This window comes from Mustela nigripes, chromosome 1 (assembly GCF_022355385.1).
Source record: "Mustela nigripes isolate SB6536 chromosome 1, MUSNIG.SB6536, whole genome shotgun sequence".
NCBI lineage: Eukaryota > Metazoa > Chordata > Mammalia > Carnivora > Mustelidae > Mustela > Mustela nigripes.
This window is the reverse complement of record NC_081557.1, coordinates 13,881,600-13,891,281: the sequence shown is the minus strand read 5'-3', so window position 1 is coordinate 13,891,281 and position 9,682 is coordinate 13,881,600. Positions and strand designations below refer to the sequence as shown.

Here is a 9,682-nt window from a genome sequence, read left to right as displayed (position 1 = left end):
TTTTAGTATGAAACATACTATTTTTTTGGATAGTCAGGCATAAGGTACTGGGTAAAAGGAGCTGCTGTAATTGGACCATCAGCAATGATGTGGTGAGGTATGGGAGTTGCGGACATGCTCTATAGTCTCAAGATTGGAACTCAGTCTGTTTGTGAGGCTGTGCCACCAGACTATAAACTTCACAATTGTTCCTTGGTCTTTTTCTTCCCCCTTAGGTGGGTCTAGATGACTAGGGTAGGCTGGAGTTGGGTATTTCCTTCCCTCCTTGTTACTTCGGTTCTGATAATACTCCAGCAGGCTAAGCACTAGGTTACTAATTTCTCCTGAGGACAGGCTTTGGCATTATTTGACAACAGTTCCTTCTCTCTTCTCCTTCTGAAAGCAAAAGAATATTTTCTTCAATATTTACCGTGGGAACCTAGTCCTGAAAGTAAATCTCACAATATTCGAGTGGGGAGACCTTGTCTGGATACCTCTGAAATTTTTAACTCCCAGAGATGATCACACTCCACCTTCAACAATTTTTCAGTTACGGTTCGGGTGTTCTTCTCTAGGCGCTCATCCCCATGCTGTTTTCCGCTCAGGTAAGATTTGACTCCCAGTCTTTGACTGTATATTTCAATCTCGGAGGCTGCTGCTTGCCCTGTGCTTCCTTCTCTTTAAGGATCCAATAAGAGTTACTGATCCTGTGTGTGTGTGTGTGTGTGTGTGTGTGTGTTCAGCTCTTTTACTTGCTGATAAGACAGAGTGGCATCTTCCAGTCTTCTCACCAATGGAGCTAGAAACCCAAAATTTCTAATTCTGTTTGTTATTTATTTCTTTTGTTCTCTTCCATAGTAGAAGATGTAGTCAGATGTCTGATAACTTATGTTGCCTGTCCGTTGTTACATGAAGGCCACTAAAAGGAATTCTTAAGGTCATGTGTATCACTTCATTCAAATTCATTTCCAACATCAACATAGAGACATACTACACAACCTCTAAAACACTCCCAATCCACCCTGCAACATCCCACTTTACCTTCTTAGTTTTGTTTTGCCTTTGTGTAAACATCCCCAACATCATTTTTTTTTTGCTTCTCCCCAACTTACTAACTCCTCAGACGTATTCTTGAACAGATAAACAAATGAACATTTTACTACCCCAGAGGTCATACATACAGTGAGAAAATATTCACTAGATCTCTTGTTTCCAATCCAACTGCTCACCAGGAGCATCTGGAGAATTGAAGAAAAATAAAATTTTTGATACGTCTCTTTTGTCTATCAATGTTAAAGTTCTGTATTTAGGTTCCAGGAAATGTGTGTGTGTGTGTGTGTGTGTGTGTGTGTGTGTAGAGATAGATATACACATATTACCATGCCATCTAAATATGCCATAGATTAGTATTCAGGAATCACAATATTGTATGAATTCTGGAGTCATACTGAGCTTTAAATGTCTATGCCTCCTATTCTGCATGCTTATGGTATTTTGTATTTTTTCTTATTTCTTGAATAATAACCATTTCAATAAGTCCAAAATTTATCTTTTGCTCTTTATATACAGCACTTAATAATATAAACAGAGTAAAACTATAATGAATGGGATGGATTTGGATTCCTCTAAATCCATGTGCTATGTCCTACAAAAAATGTAGTGTAATTTTACATTTTATGGTTTACCACACATACTGATTTCGTGTTATATAAATAGATTACATTGCCAAGATGAGGAAACTGAGCCTCAGAGAAGATTAAATACTAACTCAGTATCAGAGATATTATATAAAATTATGTCTCATGTCTCAAGAGTTCTCAGGTAGTACTAAAACACACATATATACAAGTGCAATTATTACATGTATACACTTAGTACTTTATTGAGGTATAACTGACATGTAAAATGTTGGATTATTTAATGTTCACTACACCTGTGAAAACATCACCACTATCAAGGTCATAAACATATCCTCACATCTTCAGGTTTCCTCAGCCCCCTTTGTTGCTCTCGTTTCATAGTAAAAACAGAATAAGATTTACCCTCTAGGCAGATTTTAAGTACACAATGTTGCTAATTATATGCCTAACCTTAGTTAACTTGAGTAGTTAAAACATTGCATCCTTTGACCATAACCGCTCCTTTTCTCCCATCCTTCAACCCCTAGAAACCACCATTATATTCCCTGATTCTACAAGTTTCTCTGTTTTAAATAACTCACAGAAGTGAAATCATGCTTGGTCCCTCTGTGTCTGATCTATCCACTTAGCAAACATCTTTCAGGTTCATTCATATGGCTACAAATGACAGAATTTCCTTCATTATGAAGTTTGAATAATATTCTGTTGTACCTTTATATCACATTTTCTGTATTCATTGTTTCATAAATAGATATTTTAAGGATGTTTCCATATCTTGGGCATTGTGATTAATGTTGCAGTGAACATGGGACTGTTCTTCCCTGATCCTGATTTCAGTTCCTTTGGATACATACCACAAAGTGATTAAATGATTACTAGATCAAATGGTAGCTTTATTTTTAATTTTTTGAGGGCTCTCTATACTGGTCTCCATAATGATTATGCCAATTTCCATTCCTTATAAACAGTGCACAAGTTTCCCTTACTTCACATTCTTCTTCTTCTTTTTTTTTTTTTACATAATAGCCACCCTAACAGGCCAGAGGTTATAACCAACTGTAGTCTTGATTTGCATTGATAAAATATTCATACTATCTGAGGAAATCCAAAGATTCAGTGCAATCCTTATCAAAATACCAAAATACCAAAAGATGTAGAAAAAAATTTCTAAAATTCATGAGGAACCAAAAAAAAACCTCAAAAAGCAAAGAAATATTGAGCAAGAGGAACAAAGCTGGAGTGAGCATCCTTACTGATTCCAAAATATATTACAAAGCTAAAGTAATTGATCTGTATGTTATTGGTATAAAAACAGACATAGAAAGGAATGCAGCAGAATGAAGAACCCAGAAATAAACCTGCACACATATACTCAATTGATCTTCAACAGAAGCATCAATACTTCACAATGGGAAACAGTCAGTTCAACTAATTGTGTTGGGAAAGCGGGATAACTACATCCAAAAGAATAAAATCCAACACTTGTCTTACACAATGCACTAAAGTCAAACTCCTAAAAGAAAATGGGAGGGTGATGCTTCATGACATCGAGCATGGTAACAATTTCATGGATAAGACACCATAAATTCAGGCAACAAAACAAAATCAGTTAAGTGGGAATACATCAAATTAAAAATCTTCAGCACAACAAAGAAAACAATCAACAGAGGGAAAGGACAGGTTACACAATGGGAGAAAATAGTTGCACATCAGTTGAACAGACATTCTCCAAAAAAGACATACAACTGGCCAATATGAAAAAAATACTGAATGTTACTAATCATCCATTAACGCAAAACTAAAACATTATTATAAATTAGACACCAAAGAATTCTATGTATGCAATAAATAATAACATGTAGTGAATTATTCCAGACTAATTTTCTTCTTTATTAGTGAGTAAATCACCATGTATCTATTTTGAAAGAGAAGATAATTGGGACATATTCCCCTTGGGGCATCTCCTGTGGTTTCAACAACAGTTGAGTTAGTGGATATAAGCAATCTAAGTTAATCATATTTGTGGTGCATCTAACCTTGAGTTTGCTTTTGCACAGATAAAAGAAAATTTCAGGTCCATTGCAGAATGTTTTCAGAGGTGGGCTCTAAAATATCAAAGGTCAAACATCTTATGAAATCTCTAGTACTAAACCCTTTAGGTTGTTGCCTATTGCACAGGCGAATGAATACAACAAAGAAAATAGAAACTAATGAATTTATGTTTGTAGAATTAAATAAGAGTGCTCCAAATTGAATCTATGTTTTCATTTTCCTCACAGAAAACAGAGCAGTTTAAAGCAAGAACAGTCAGAAAATGTGTCACTAGAAGCAAGAAAGCATTGGATCTATTCACTACCTGGGAGCTTATATTTAGCTATAATGAGAAAGAAAATCAATTATCTTTTTATTTTGCCTGCTTTGTGAGGTCAAAACCACCTGGAATTCATAATGTTTCTCTAGTCTTGATGTTTAGACATTATCTAAATATTTATCGAGAATCATATTTACTTCTACTGGAGGTGGCATGTGAGGAGGTCGGTTACAGGATGAAGCTATGGTGTAACCAGAGATTGCGGAAAATGATGAAAAGTGTGTGTATGCTGTGTGGCAGGTGGGAGTGAATCTGGGTTTTGAGAATTATTGACTGTGAGAATTGTGATAAGCCTGAAATAAAGTAATACACTCCAAAGTCTCTTCCTGCTACATGTGTTCAACACATAGTTGATACTTCTCTCTCTCCTGCAAACACTATTTCAATGTTGAGCCAAATAAATTTGGAATCTTGTGCCCTTTTATTCCAGTCATATCTTTAAACGTGACTTTACCTTAATTTTGACAGTTGAAGTGTATTAAATTCTTCAAGAATCATAGTCATTTTCTCTAGATAACTCTGATTCTTTTCAAGATATTCTAATATTGACTTACATATATCCAGTGTGAATTTTATTTAGACATTTAGTGGAAATCCCTGTTTCAAGAGAAATCTAGCTGAAGTTCTTAAAAGTATCATCTTTCCCTATCTTATATACCCAAGTAAACTTAAGCCCACAGTAATGTAGCTAACTGAATCATGGTGAGGTGTGTGCATTTTTGGTATAAGCAGATCCTACAATTCACAAAACTTTTTTACTCTCTAAGGCATAATCCCCAGACTTAAAGAGTAAGAAAAAAATATTAAAATGAGAGTTATTGGTTTTAATCCTGAGACAATAATGATTTTGTGTGTATTAAAAATAACTAAAAGAATATATCATATGTAGCTGAAGAATGAAATAGCTGGCTCAGGGTTCTAGAAATGTTTATTTCCCAGTGATGATATAAAATATTAATTTCATGACACGATACTTGCTAATGTTTCAAAATAAGTCCATCTGATTACAAACATGCAATTATATGGCCATCTTATATTTGCTTTATGTATTTCTTGCTTTATACATTTAATTAGCCTGCCCAGCTGTATATTATTACATTATTTTGTCTGCTTCATCACTCAAGTGTATTCCTGTTTTGAAGAGGAGTAAAGTTTAGAAAGAAAACCTAACATCACACCTGTCTTTTAATCATGAGTCTGGCTGATGAACACACATTTTCAGATTCTAAATCTTGTGTTGTTTTGAACAGGATATATGGTTGAACTGACGTCACGAACTGTACTGGGGCTGAAATTCTTCCAAGTTTGTATTTCATTTCTTTTGTTTGTAGGTTTTACCTCATAGACTCTTTTAACCTTTGTCTAAATAAACACTAGTCTCAACCTCTGTTCAGTTAATACTCAGGTCATGCTGTTCCTTATGGCTTTTTAAAATAAGAATAAAAAAATATATGGTTTTCCCAATCAAGTTATTAAGACATTTTAATTAAAGTATGCATTTAAAAGAATCTTGTTATAGAGCCCCTCAAAGTATTCAGTTAGCGCATATAGCTTGTGGGTTATGATTTATCAGTATTTTTATTTTTAATACATAAGATTTCATCTAAAATCTGTATTCTTTTTTTTTAAAGATTTTATTTATTTGTCAGAGAGAGAGAGGGAGAGAGAAGGAGCGAGCACAGGCAGACAGAGTGGCAGGCTAGAGGCAGAGGGAGAAGCAGGCTCCCCGCCAAGCAAGGAGCCCGATGTGGGACTGATCCCAGGACGCTGGGATCATGACCTGAGCCGAAGGCAGCCGCTTAACCAACTGAGCCACCCAGGCGTCCCTAAAATCTGTATTCTTGATGTTTTATTTCAGTAATTTTTTTCTTTGTCTTTAATCTTTCCAGTAATTGATGAAAATGTTTTCTGCTGACACTGACAATTTTTTTAGGCTTTCCTGATTTTGTCTTTTTCAGAAGGTTGTTGTGCCTCCTTCTGCTTCCATCACTATTTCTAACCCAAACAGCACTTTCTCTTATTGACGGGATCCATGTCAATATATTGCAATAAGGGTTTGACATACATTATGGATTTAAATAGAGTACACATTTTTATTTTCAGTAGAGCATACGCTCTCAAGACTGACTTAAATTTCATATGAATGGGTATGTTATAAAAACTAGAAGGAAGGAAGGAAGGAAGGAAGGAAGGAAGGAAGGAAGGAAGGAACTGAAGAGTGACTCAACCTTAGGAAACAAACTGAGGGATGCTGGAGGGGAGGTGGCTGGGAACATGGGGTAACAGAATGATGGGCATTAAGGAGGGCACATGATGTTATGTGCTCAGGGTGCTATACACAAGTGGTGAATTACTGAACTCTACATCAGAAATTAATGATATACTATGTGTTGGCTAATTGAATTTAAATTAAAAAAAATTTACCCTCTAACTTGTGAAAATAATTGGCTAATAATTGAAACTCTGGATTCAGGTATAAATTTGACTTCAAATTTTTTAACAACTGGATTATCCAGGAAATATTTCTGCTATTTCTTTTTTTCATTTTTTCCTACTTTTTTACTCTTGAATATTTTATGTCTTTGTGTAAACATTGTTTACTTCTGATGTTATATTTTATTTACTTTTTTTTAATGAAAAGCTTACTTGTAACACTTAGATAATAAATATATAGTTGTTCTTTCACCAGGTAATAAACAATAACTAGACAAGAATAATACTTAAAGAAATACAGATTTTCAGAATAATTCTTTCCCTTTTCACCCCAGTTTTGAAGGAGTCAAAAATCATATAGAATTTAGATATCCAGAAGTGTTAAGTATGACCACCTATCCAAGCAAAACAGGACAATGGGATGTTAAGTATTTGAGAAATAGATCTGAGTGAAATATAAGTGGTCATATAATTGTGTAATTCAATCACATCCCATCATCCTGAAAAAAACATTGGTTTTGTCAGATACACTCAAGATGGTACAGAGTTAGAAAACTTTTAGAGATTAGCTCATGAAATGTTATCACTCAGAAGTTTGCTACTCTGTAGAACCAAATTAATTAACACATCCTATACTTAATGTAATTTTATTTTATTTAAAAGATTTTATTTATTTGTTAAAGAGAGAGAGACAGAGCACAAACACAGGCAGACAGAGTGGCAGGCTAGAGGCAGAGGGAGAAGCAGGCTTCCTGCCAAGCAAGGAGCCTGATGTGGGACTCCATTCCAGGACTCTGGGATCATGACCTGAGCTGAAGGCAGCCGTTTAACCAACCAACTGAGCCACCCATACCTCCCACTTAATGTAATTTTAAATATTCAATCTTATTAACATATTTTGTCTTTCAATATTTGCCTCAATATTGTAAAATAAATATCAACATTTCCATTCAACAGATAAGTAGTTTGTAGCAGATTATTTTACACAACGACCAAAAGGTCTAGAATGCTGGGATTTTATTTCAGTGTCTGTATGTTGATATACTGTTTCACATGTATAGATGTCAAAGGAAATTATTTTTAGCCAATCATACAGTGAATTTGAAAACAGATAATAAAATGCAGTGGCAAATTAACCAGTTGACCTGATAGTTTTAGCAATAAAAGGAATTCAGCCAGTGAGTGAACACCTGTGTTTTCCCCTTGATTTTGTAGTAAGTGGCATGAACACTTGAGTATCTTGTCCTTGTCTGCTGATCCACCACTGGGAAATTGTATATTGCCAAAAAATAAATATAAGGATACACTGCCTGTTCCCTTGAGTTAAAATATTGAGTCACAAATTGTTTTTCTTAGCTAAGAGATTATAATTTTATGAACATCTTCAAGTCTGTTCCCTGAAGTGTCAACATGAAAAATGTCACTGGAGTTACCACATTTGTACTGAAGGGCTTTACTGACAAACCTGGACTACAGATGGCCTTATTCTTCCTGTTTCTGACAATCTACCTCTTTACCCTGATGGGAAATTTAGGACTGGTTGTATTGGTCATTGGGGATCCTCGGCTTCACAATCTGTGGATGCCTGCTATTCTTCAGTAATTACCCCAAATATGCTAGTAGGTTTTGTGTCAAAGAATAAAGTAATTTCATTCCTTGGTTGTGCCACACAGATGTTTCTTGCTGTTACTTTTGGGACCACAGAATGCTTCCTCTTGGCTGCCACGGCTTACGATCACTACGTGGCAATCTACAACCCTCTCCTCTATTCCGTGAGCATGTCACCCAGAGTCTACGTGCCACTCATCGTTGCTTCCTACGTTGGTGGCATTTTGCATGCTTCTGTACACACGGTGGCCACATTCAGCCTCTCCTTCTGTGCATCCAATGAAATTAGACATGACTTTTCTGAAATCCCTCCACTACTTGCCATTTCTTGCTCTGACACCCACACAAACTACATTTATATATATATATAAATGTATATATATATATGTATAGACACACACACACATATATATAATGCATATGTGTATTATATATAGGGTATTATGGTGTGTATATATACTGTGCATATATATTCTATGCACATATATTTATATAATTAACCAGTTCTCTAAGTTCAACTTATTTGTTCTTCCTGAGCTTAAGTACATCAATAAATGCTCTATCTAATACTTACCAGTAAAACTTTTGGAGTTTCATAAATGGATCTTACCATTTCTGTGATTGAACAGTAGTAATGAGGAAAGATTTTGATAGTAGAATAAAAATACATATATGTTATAAAAAATTAAAAAATTAAAAAAAAATTAAAAAAAATACATAGTGTTGGGCCAAATAGTGAAAAAGTCATGGCCATTAGCCTTGATGGATTTTACTCTGAAAGTACATGAAGAGCAAATGAAACAATTTTAAGGAGGTCTGGCTGAGGGAACTCAGGATGGAGAATTAACCTCATAACGAGTGGGAATGACTTTCTATAAACAGTGTGATGATGCGTCAATCTGTAGAACCCTGAGTACAGAAGCTATAGTAGCACTGAGTGAAGAAAATTCCACAGTGACTGAAAATAGCAATACACTTGCATCACCAAATATTTAATATGAATCAATTTGAAACACAGTAAAAGGAAATAGATGAACCCAGCAATTGCACTACTGGGCATTTACTCTAAAAATACAAACGTAGTGATCTGAAGGGGCACATGCACCTGGATGTTTATAGCAGCAATGTCCACAATAGTCAAAACATGGAAAGAACCTAGATGTCCATGAACAGATGAATGAATGAAGAAGATGTGAGATATATATATATATATATATATATATATATATATATATATATATATGATGGAATACTATGCAACCTTCAAAAGAAATGAAATCTTGCCATTTGTGTCGATGTGGATGGAACTAGAGGGTATCATGCTTAGTGAAATAAGTCAATCAGAGAAAGACAATTATCATATGATCTCCCTGATATGAGGAAGTTGAGAGGCAACGTGGGGGAATTGGGGAGAAGGAAAAGAATAAATGAAACAAGAAGGGATCGGGAGGGAGACAAACTGTAAGAGAGTCTTAATCTCACAAAACAAATGGAGGGTTGCCAGGGGGAAGGGCATAGGGAGAGGATGGTGGGGTTATGGACATTGGGGAAGCTATGTGCTATGAAGTGTGTAAACCCGGCGATTCACAGCCCTGTACCCCTGCGGTTAATAATAAATTATTTGTTACTAAAAAAGTTAAAAAAATTAAAA

General features: G+C 35.1%; 1 pseudogene; it reads left to right on the top strand.

Annotated features, from left to right (window-relative positions):
- The first annotated feature begins 7,833 nt into the window (after positions 1 to 7,833).
- LOC131999977 (olfactory receptor 5T7-like) overlaps positions 7,834 to 9,682 on the top strand; it is a 5,133-nt pseudogene continuing 3,284 nt past the window's right edge.